The sequence below is a fragment of the Equus asinus genome, unplaced genomic scaffold (assembly GCF_041296235.1).
Source record: "Equus asinus isolate D_3611 breed Donkey unplaced genomic scaffold, EquAss-T2T_v2 contig_236, whole genome shotgun sequence".
NCBI classification, from domain to species: domain Eukaryota; kingdom Metazoa; phylum Chordata; class Mammalia; order Perissodactyla; family Equidae; genus Equus; species Equus asinus.
In genome coordinates, this window is record NW_027224890.1 from 25,001 (window position 1) to 35,959 (window position 10,959).

At 57.7% G+C, this 10,959-nt stretch overlaps 1 long non-coding RNA gene across 1 annotated transcript; it reads right to left on the reverse strand.

Annotated features, from left to right (window-relative positions):
- Positions 1-3,201: 3,201 nt before the first annotated feature.
- On the reverse strand, positions 3,202-8,239 carry LOC139043442 (uncharacterized). The gene is made up of 3 exons (XR_011500533.1): positions 7,866-8,239; positions 5,563-5,963; positions 3,202-3,689 (listed from the first exon to the last, which is right to left on the reverse strand). It is a non-coding gene; the product is annotated as an uncharacterized lncRNA (long non-coding RNA).
- Positions 8,240-10,959: the final 2,720 nt, after the last annotated feature.

The window sequence follows — 10,959 nt, forward strand, 5'->3', positions numbered from 1 at the left end:
CCAGGCCACGCACCAGGCCGGCCGGCGCGCCATCCTCCCTCCCCCGACCTGACCTGACCTGGACGAACGCCTCCCCATCGCCCGCCCCCGCGAGGCTGATCCGTCCGGCCGGTGAGGAGGCCGCTTGTCGGGCGCCACCTGCTGCCCGGCATCCTCTTATATAGTGTTCGAGGAGGTCGACCAGGTGGCCCGGCCTGGATTGGGGGGGGGGGGGGGGCGCGGGGTGCGGTGTCCCGGGCGGCGGGGGACGGGGGGGGGTAGGAGTGGAGAGGGAAAGGTGGGCGTGGAGAATGCCGGGGTCGGGGGTCGGCGCGGGGCGGGGCGGGAGTTGGGGATGGGGAGGGGCGGGAGGCCGTCTGGACATGGAGGGTCGGAAGAGCGGTGGTGACAATGATTTTCATTATCATTTAGAAAGAAGAACGTGGACTTCTTTAGAGGAGTCCTTTGAATAGCTTCTCCATTTAGTTAACATACATCCAAATGGAGGTCGGGAAACTTGGGTCCTGTTAACATATGGATGGAAGTGGAAAGAACTATCGCGATGACCGTCCTTGTGTTTCTTTTATTTTTTCTTTCTTCCTGCTCCCCAAAGCCGCCCCCCCCACCCCCGCCCCGCCCCGCCCCGCCCCGCCCCGTCCCGTCCCGTCCCGTCCATAGTTGTAGGTTCCAGTGGTAGGTCTTTCGCGTTTCTGCTATGTGGGACGCCGCCTCGGCGTGGCTTGAAGGGCGATGCTGGGTCTGGGGCTGCGCCCAGGATCCGAACCGGTGAAAACCTGGGCCGTCGAAGCCGGGGGCCGGGGTGGGGGGCGCTACTTGACCGTTCGTCCACGGGCTCGGCCCCCGGCCCCTTGTTTTCTAGGGAGAGAGACAGAGAGACCCGATCCATTTTCCCTTGGCCTCTAAAGCGTGCGTGTGGTCGAAAGGCGACAGAGAGAGGGGTTCTGGTCCAGAAAGCCCCGACTGCGCCGCCGCGGGGATCGGTCGGTTCCGCCCGAACCGTCCGAGTCGGAAAGGAACGGACAGCTTTCCTCCTTTGGGCCCCTGACTTGGGACCGACAGGGGAAGAGGAACAGGCCTCTCTCCCTCACACCCTGGCCCCTTCCTCCAGGACGCCCTCCTTCTAGTCAGCCCGCCTCTGGCTTTTCCACACGCCGACGACCGCTCGTCGGCATGGACCCACCTTCCTTGGGGGACACCACCACACGACTCTCCCACTCGTCTGCCTGCCTTTCGTTGGCGTCGCTGCCAAAGGCGAGGGGTAGGGGTGGCGGTGGCAGGGACGGCAGGGGCCCAGCGGCTCTCTGGCGGGTGAGGAAGTCTTGCTGGTTCTCCTAGGTCGGTGATCTTTCTCGATCTCCACACACATTCTTCGTTTGGGGAGCCAAGAGACGCCCTCTGAGGAATCCCTATGGCCAGGGTCGATCACTTACTCGCTCACTGCCTCGGCCTCGGCCTCGGCCTCTGTCAGTCTTGTCTCTCTCCCTCCCTCCCTCCCTCCCTCCCTCCCTCCCTCCCTCCCTCGTCGGTCTCTGTGTGTGGACGTCTAGGTGGAGGCGAGGCAGGGAGGCCACCCACCCACCTACCTCGTGGTTTACCACACGCTCTACACGGAGGTAGAATTCCCATCCCACCGAATCCATCCTTTCCACGGGGCACAAGCCAGTGGCCTTCGGGAGTCTCTCTCCCCAAGGTGGCGCATCCGTCATGGCTATCTATTTCCAGAAGGTTTCCGTTTCCATCCCCTCCCCCCGAAAGAAAAAACGGCCCCACTCCCGGATCTGCCCCACCACGATCACCACCACCGCTGCCGCCGCCGCCGCCGCCGCCGCCATCTGCTGTCGCCCTCTAGGGTTGGACCGTTCTAGCTCTCTCCTCTGTGTGGAATCGCAACGTAGGTCGCCTTGGATGTCTGGCACCTCTCACTTAGCAGAAGGTTTTGGAGGCTCAGGCTGGGCCACGCTTTGGCCCGGGTCAGTGTTCCGTTCCTCTGGACGGCTTCCTCGTTTTCCACGAGAAGGAGCCGTGAAGACGGAAAGGAAGGGCGGATGGATGGCTTTTCCCGTGCTACCGAGTCCCTCTCCCCTTTTCCCCAAAGCGTGAGGGGCGGTCGAGAGGATCGTCTCTGATGACAAAAGTCAGAGGCACCCCGGGTCAGACACCGTGCGAGGCGTTGGTGTGTTCTCGAGAGGAGAACACGTCCCCGTCAGCGTTTCCTGTCGTTCTCGTTCCGAAAGGATTCACGCGCCACCCCGTCTCCCTCAAGGTCTTAGGGCTGTCGTGCTCCGCAGCCGTCACGTGTCGTGGATCCTGGGCACCACCACGCCACCCCGCCCCCCCCCCCCCCCCCCCCCGCCATAGCTGTCGATCGCTATGTGGCACGCCTACGTTTGCCCAAAAGAGCAGTCCGATGGACAGCGTGGTGCTTTTCCCAGCAGGCAGGCAGGTGAGAGTCACCCCTCTAGAAGGTTTCCAAGCCCCGTTCCATTCTCAGAGGCAGCTCCTTTGGCCATCAAGGAGGCAGGCGATGGGGGTGGGGGTGGGGATGGGGATGGGGCAGGGGCCTCTGTCCCTCTGTCGCGGTAGAAATGATTGGGAAAGGAGGGACGATGGGCGTAGGTCGACCATCCTGGGCGGTGGTGCTTTGGGAGCTTTTTCTAGAAGAAGGAGCGAACGGCGTTCCCTGGGAAGGGAGGAAACCAGAGGAGGTCCCCCTCAGACCGACCTGGCACGAGAAGGACACACACTCTCTCTCTCTCTCTCTCTCCCTTTTCTTCCTGACTTGAAATCAGGAGACAAAACTCCCCTGCCAAAGGGGCCCTCCCAAAACGGGGAGTGAGGAAGACCTCCTTCTCTTCACGGCTGAAGTTCTCCCTGCCTTTCCTGGACGGGAAGGATAGCACCTACGCCCGCTGCCGTCGGTGACTTTTAGTCCCCCTGGAGAGGAAGAAATTCTTTCCCGTGGCCGAACCCTGGCGGTTCGTTCGTGCTGCAGAGGACGTGACCCTCTCTGACACACCCAGGAACCTCCTCGCTCCGGGTCGAGGAGAGGGAGTTCTGTTCTGTGGTTTAGAATGGTGCTTAAAAAGGGATGTCGCTTACAAAGGGTCCTCGTCCCCCTTCCTAAACCTAAACGGACGGCTCGGCTCGGAGGCGTGAGATACGTTTCGCATCCTCCTCGTCGTCTTCACTCAAAGTTTTATTGGAGTTTGGAAGATTTTATTTTTTGTCTTTCCTTTTTCTCCCCAAAGCCCCCCGGTACGTAGTTGTGTGTTCTTCGCGGTGGGTCCTTCTAGCGGTGGTATGTGGGACGCCGCCTCAGCGTGGTTTGATGAGCAGTGCCGTGTCCGCGCCCGGGATCCGAACGAACCGATGAAACACTGGGCTGCCTGCAGCGGAGCGCGCGAACTTAACCACTCGGCCACGGGGCCAGCCCCTTACTGGATTTTCAAAACAACTCCGGGGGCCGGCCCGGTGGCGCGGCGGTGAAGTTCGCACGTTCTGCTCCGCCGGCCCCGGGTTCGCCGGTCCGGATCCCGGGCGCAGGACCCGGCACCGCTTGGCGAGCCACGCTGTGGCAGGCGTCCCACCTGGAAAGTAGAGGGGGATGGGCACGGATGTCAGCTCAGGGCCAGTCTTCCTCGGCCGACAGAGGAGGATTGGTGGCAGATGTTCGCTCAGGGCTCATCTTCCTCAAAAATAAAATAATAAATCGATTCGATAAAATGTCAAATAACACAACCGCGGGATCACGCTTAGAGTCACCCTTGGCCCGATGATGCCACTCCCCACCCCCCCCACCCCCCTGCCCCCCACCATTTGGAGGTGCCGTCAGTGGGATTCGTTCCTGTTTGTCCATCTTTCTTCCTCTTTTTTTTTTTTTTTTTTAAAGACTGGCACCCGAGCTCATTGCCAATCTTTTCTTTTCTTTTTATTCCTCCTCCTTCTTCTTCTTCTCCCCAGAGCACCCCAGTACCTAGTTCTATATTCTCTTTGAGGGTCCCTCTGGTTCTGCCGTGTGGGACGCCACCTCAGCGTGGTTTGATGAGCGGTGCCGTGTCCGAGCCCAGGATCCGAACCTTCCAAGCCCCGGGCCGCTGAAGCGGAGCGTGCAAACTCAACCGCTCGGCCACGGGGTCAGCCCCTCCCTCCCTCCCTTCCTTCCTTCCTTCCTTCCTTCCTTCCTTCCTTCCTTCCTTCCTTCCTTCCTAAGGAGGAGGAGGCAGGCACTGTGTGAAGTCGCCAGTGAGTCTGTGGAAAGAGACGGAGGATTTCCCATGGGAAGCCGGGGCGGGGGACACGGACCGATGTCGTGCGAACTTGAAGGTGAAAGATCAAAAAACCCACACACGCCTAGAGCGGCGGGTTGCCCGTTAGGAGTTTGCTTGCCGGGCCCATAACGCAGGGCTCATCGATGAGCCAAACCGTCCGTGATCCTCAAGCAGTCTAGTAGGGTTAGAGAAAGGAGGGGGGCACTCTTTCTGCCCCAGATGAGGCGAGTTTCTCAGACAGCCACCCTGCCCCAACATCTTCCCTCCCTGCCTCCCGGCCCTTGGTGGACTGCGGCCTAAGGGTGGGGGAATTGAAGAAAGCCGTTCAATGGAAAAAAGCCCGAGGCCATGGGAGAGAGCTTCCTGCACTTGAATGAAGCCCTGACGCCAGGCCCATCGGAATGAATGGGCCTGACCTCCCCTCCCCCCTCCCCCCTCCCCCCTCCCAGGCTGGCGACTCGGCAGTGGAAGGCTAGGGGTTTCTTCCGAAATGGTGAACCGGCCCCCTTGTCCACAGGAAAACCACACACGGGTACAGCCTAGGCCGGATCTCAGGGTACAGCCTAGGCCGGATCTCAGGCCAAGTCGTCAGGGTGGCAAGATGATGGCGGATGAGAGGAAACTTGTTCTGGGACCGCACCGCCCCCCCCCCATCGCCTCTCTGGCTGAGAAGAGGGCTGGGGAGCGGTGAGGGTCAGGGGGAGAGTGGGGGCGGGGCCGGGACAGGGACCACCGGGCAGTAGGACGGGAGTAGCCCTGAGGCCTGCCTGCCTGCTTCCTTCCCTGCCGGCGCAGGGCTGAGAGAGGCACGGGGCACGCTGGCTCCTGCCCCTTCACTCATTCGGGAAGCCTCCTGTTGTTGCTCCTGAGGTGCCGGCTGCGGTGACAGACAGAGCAAAACTCCTCTCTCTGTCTATTTCTTCAAAGGCCCGAGTCTGAGCTACGACAGATTCCCCTGTGGCTCAACCCGCAACCTCCCATCCTGCCAGACCAGACCCCTTGTCTAAAAACCTCCACTGGAGGAGCTCTTCCACCTGACTCGGAAAGGAAACACCAGCCCCGCCTCAGCCTCACACCCACCACCACCACCACCACCCGCCCCCCCCCCCCCGCCCCACTCTCCTCCGGACCCAGATACCTAACAGAGGGAACAAAAATCCAAAAATCCTGCTGCTCTCCTTCTACCACCTCCACTTCAGAAGAGTCAGTCTCCCCCGAACACCTCAGACTCTGTGACTTCCCGCGGCCTCCCTTTCCCCGTCCCCATTCTCTCCCCGGACGGGCCCCATCTTACACTTGAACGACAGCTCCACCGCTCGGGGCAGCTGGACACGATGTCCCAAAGTGGCCCGGACGGTAGCCTGGTCGATTCCAAAGGACCCACGCACGCAGTCGGCCATAAACGTGGTGTGGAGATCGTGGACGTTTGCGGGCCTCTGATGAAATCGCTGCTCCGGGGACCCCGGCGTCTAGGACCCGTCTTCTCCGTGTTCTTCACACCGTTGCTCCTGGGCCGGTTATTCTCTTCCCTCTCACTGACCTTAACGTTTTGTCTCTGCCATTGAATTTTGACTGTGCGAATGTGACTTGCCGCTGTAGGGCTGCGTGGATCTCTCAGGCATCCTGCTGTGCCGTGCGGGGGGAGGGGGGGGAATCCTTGGTGGGTGGGTCGATAGACGTCCCTTTGGTTGTGCCCTGGAGGGGAGAGACAGAGGGGACGACTCAATCCACCACGAACGCTGATGTCGCTCCGATAAACCTGTAGCGGTGATTCTAGTTTATGGCCCGTGTCCTGAAAATAACTTCCCGAAGGGCCAGCCCGGCGGCACAGCGGTTAAGTTCGCACGTTCCGTTTTGTCAGCCAGGGGTTCGCAGGTTCGGATCCGGGGTGCGGACGTGGCGCCGCTTGGCGAGCCACGCTGTGGTCAGCGTCCCGCCTATCAAGGGGAGGGGGATGGGCACGGATGTTAGCTCGGGACCACTCTCCCGGGGCAAAAAGAGGAGAATTGGCAGCAGGTGTCAGCTCGGGGCTCGTCTTCCTCGAAAAATAAATTAATTAAATAAATAAAAACAACTTCCCAAACCTCTCTGATAACTTGAAGCTTTGAAGTTTTGCGAGGTGAAATCAGGTGATAAAAAAGTCCACGGACGGGGGCGGCCCCGTGGCCGAGTGGTTAAGTTCACAAGCTCCCCTTCGGCGGCCCAGGGTTTTGCCGGTTCAGATCCCGGGCACGGCACGGACACGGCACCGCTCGTCGGGCCGTGTGGAGGCGGCGTCCCACATGCCACAACTGGAAGGGCCCTCAACTAAGATAGACAACTATGTCATGGGGGGGATTGGGGGAGAAAAATCGGGAGGGGGGAAAAAAAAACAGAAACGGAAGATTGGCAACAGGCGTTAGCTCTGTGAGGGCCGATCTTCCTCACCCAAAAACTAAAGTGAGATGAAATCAAATAAAGCGAAGGAAAAGATAAACCTATGAAATCCCATGTTTCTAAAAGTGGCCAAGTGTTTAGAAATTGGCCAAGCGACGGAATGCTCATGGGAAGGACAGTTCCTAATTGCTGGCTTCTTAGTTTTCACCAAAATTAAGGTTCGTGAGGGTTAAAAAATCTACTTAACAAATGCGATGAAAGCCACTAGGCCGGCCCGGTGGCGCGCTGGTTAAGTGTGCCTGTTCCGCTTCGCCGGCCCGGGGTTTGCCAGTTCGGATCCCGGGGGTGGACGTGGCACCGCTGGGCGAGCCACGTGGTGGTAGGCGTCCCACATATGAAATAGAGGAAGATGGGCACGGAGGTTAGCTCAGGGCCAGCCTTCCTCGGCAAAAAGAGGAGGATTGGCAGCAGTTAGCTCAGGGCTCATCGTCCTCAAAACAAAACAAAACAAAACAAAACAAAAAGCCACTAAAAGTGAATATGGGAAACATCTTTGTGTTCAAGGAAAGTGAGATGGCTGCCTTCAGGCAAGAGGGCCTAAAAAGTAAAGATCGTTTTGTCTGTGAAAAGGTGATCAAAGTTTCATGGGGAAAATAATCTGAGAAAAAGGCCTGTTCGTGGTCAAGTGGCCTAAAATTGGAACGAGTGGACAGATAGAAATGGCGAGCGATAGGATCTATGGGAGTCTATGAGGAAGCCATTGGGTGTCGGCCTAATTCGGCCTGACAGTGTTTTTCGAAAAGGGCCTGACGTGGCCGTCGAGCACGCATCGCATCCTAGATCCGCTTTACACATTTCCTACGGCAAGAACCAATGCCCTTAAGGGAAAGGAGCAGCTTCCCCGTGCTCGGGCCTTTCCTTAAGGAGAGGCATCTTTCCTTAGGCTAGGAGCGGATGGTTGCGCTCACCTTTGACCATCCGGCTCCCCTGTGACCACCCAGGCCCAGACAACAGACCTGCCACCCAGCAGTGTCTGTCGATCGCTGTGCCGACAGAGCAGTCTCGCGACTATCATCCAAGGGACCTTTCGATCCTATGTGAAACGTCCTCTCTGGGGGTCTAGAAGCACTCTGTACACCCCACTTCCCGGGCACCCTCTCTTCCTTCGGGAAGAAAGGCCCCGGGCCACAGTCCTCACATTTTAGCTCAGAATAAACGCACCCCGATTTTCACGGATAGATTGGTTCCGGATTATTTCCGTCGACAGAATGGAATCAAGTCAATGAGTTTCAAGATCGGAGGGAAGCTGATGCAAAATCAGAATTTGTTTTTCTCACTCCCGAAAGGATACTTTTCTCTAACTTCTAGTCTCCTCCTGATAAAGACATTGGAAAAGGTTTCTCTTGACCTCTGAGGGAATCGACACCAAAGACAGAGATCCTCCATTTTGTCAGAATGATTTCCTAGGCCTCCAATGGAGGAGGCCTCCCTCGGACGGGAGCTCAGCTTTTGTTTTGCAACAGTTTTCCTCTCTCTGCTTGCCTTTAACATCTCCTTTCCCGTTCTTCTTTTTTGGAAGGGAAATACGTGCACCGCTGGGGAAAAAAAAAAAAAAAGAATTTTCTAAATGACCAAAGAAGATCTACGACTGTTGTTATTTTGGTTTCACGGAGCAGTTCCACGTCCACATTTACTCCATTTTAAACACCCACACACACTCACAGCACGGCGCTGTGAGGATGTCCCGGGGAACTCGATTTGTGGAGGGAATGGCTGTGAGGTCTCTGCCCCCCAACCCCCACCATTTGGGTGCTTCTGCTTGTTGATGAGGACGGGAAGCCCTGCTGAAATCCATATTCTTATCACCACACGTGCATCTGCACCCATGCTCCCCCCCGTGTGTCGTCTTTGGGCTTTGCTGTGGCCCCGTGCGGAGGGAGACCTGTTTTGTGTTGTAAACTTTTCCGCGGCCAAGCGGCTCGGTCCTTTCCTCTACGACTTGTGGGCTCTGTCTGTCCGTCTGCCTTAGAGAGACCCTCTGGGCCGGAAGTGACAGGCTGCACACAATTCCTGACAGACTGCGGACAATTCCTCCGTCGTCACGGTCCTTCTCTGATGACGTGCATGGTTTCGGTTTGACAGCGACCCCCACCCCCCACCCCGCCGTGATTTTCTAAGTCCTCCCGGGAGCCCGGGAAGTGCTCGGGCCGCTCCGGGAAGCGGGGGCCGGCAGCCCCGGCCTGCCCCGTGGCATCTCCGGGGACTTTTCCACCTCTGTCCGCGTCAGCCAGCCGGCAGCCCCGCGCCCGGCCCGGCCCAGAAGTCACGTGGGGAGTCTGTCCCCTTCCTGGCAAGCCCACCCACCCCACCCCCCTCCCCGCCGATTTTCCAACACCTCCTTCTGCGCCCAGGGTTGCCCTGTGCTGCCTGGGAGCTCCGAGGTGGACACCCTGGGGCCTCACGTGGTGACCTCCCGCCCGCCCCAAGCGGGCCCAGAGAGAAAGAGAGAGAGAGAGAGAGACAGAGAGAGACAGAGACAGAGACAGAGACAGAGAGAGACAGAGACAGAGACAGAGACAGAGACAGAGAGAGACCTGACCCGGCGGTGGGCTCAGGCTGTGCACTCTCGCTGGCTGGTGACCCGGTTCCCTCCCGCTGACCCCTCCGCGCCGGTCGTTGGGCGCCATCTGGCGGCCGCTTTTACAGAGTGGCCCTCCTCCGGAGCCCCGGCGACATGAGCAAGGGATGGGACTCGCAGGACGTCTGTGTGGTTTCCAGTGTGGGGCTGTGTGGAACAGAGCTGCTAAGAACATTCATGCCCCGGATTCTGTGTGAATGAACAGGAACGTGGCCGCAGCCCCCACCCCGCCCCCCGCCCCAGCCCCCGGGAGTGGTGGGAGTGGTGCCCTCCAGACCACCCTCGGGTTGGATGCCTCCCTCCCTGGAAGGACTCACGGGACTCCACAAAAGCTGACTTCCTGGAGGTCCAGCGGAGACCCCCAAGGCCCAAGGCCCCCCCCCCCCCCCCACCCACCCACCACAGATCACTGTGGAAGCCTTAACGACCCAAGGCTCCAGCTACATACAGACGCTCTTAGGAGGCAAGATACACCAAAGGCTTATGTAGGTTGCCACTTTCGGTGGTTGTTTCCGCGGCGTGTCAGTTTTGGAACCCGCCACGCCCTTTTTCACAGAGGCCATACCGTTTCCCTTCACCACCAGTGAGGCGTGAGTGACTGACTTGGCTTCTCCGCGACCTGACTAGCAGTTTGATCCTGTTCCGGTATTTGGAAGAAGGCAGTCTCACCCATGTGTCCCCACAATGTCTCCCTCTAATTTTCTCACTTGCTTTTCCAGGGAACAGCTCACATCTTTTCATGCGCTTATCGGTCATCCATGCATACCTCCTCCACCCCAGGTGAAAGTGCCTGCTCTGTCTATTGGTCTTCCATTCTTTTTGTATTTTTCAGTGTTGATTTCCCCCGGGTCTCCACTCCATTGTGGGTTTTGTTTTTTGTTTTTTGTTTTTTGTTTTTTTTTTTTGCTTAAAGATTGTCACCTGAGCTAGGCACTGTTGCGCTGCTTCCTCAGTTTCAGAGGGTACCTTTTTCAGGGTTGCTTTTTGACCGGGTCTCCTCGCCATTGTATTTTTTTATTTTTTTTTTTTTGCTTAAAGATTGCCACCTGAGCTAGCCTCTGTTGCCCATCTTCTTCGGTTTCAGAGGGTAGATTTCTCAGTGTTGCTTTTTCGCCAGCTCTCCACGCCCTTGCGTCTTTTTTTTTTCTGCTTGAAGGCTGCAACCTGAGCTAGCTTCTTTTGCCCATGTTCCTCAGTTTCAGAGGGTGGATTTCTCCGTGTTGCTTTTTCCCCAGGTCTCCACACCCTTGTGTGTTTCTTTGGCTTAACGATTGCCACCTGAGGTAGCCTCTGTTGCCCATCTTCGTCCGTTTCAGAGGGTGGATTTCTCAGTGTTGCCTTTTCGCCAGCTCCCCACGCCCTTGTGTGTTTCTTTTGCTTAAAGATTGTCACCTGAGCTAGGCACTGTTGCCCTGCTTCCTCAGTTTCAGAGGGTACCTTTTTCAGGGTTGCTTTTTCACCGGGTCTCCTCGCCATTGTATTTTTTTATCTTATTTTTTTTGCTTAAAGATTGCCACCTGAGCTAGCCTCTGTTGCGCTTCTTTCTCAGTTCTAGAGGGTAGATTTCTCCGTGTTGCTTTTTCCCCAGGTCTCCACGCACTTCCTTTTATTTTTCCTTAAAAATTGCCACCTGAGCTAGCCTCTGTTGTCCATCTTCGTCGGTTTCAGAGGGTAGAT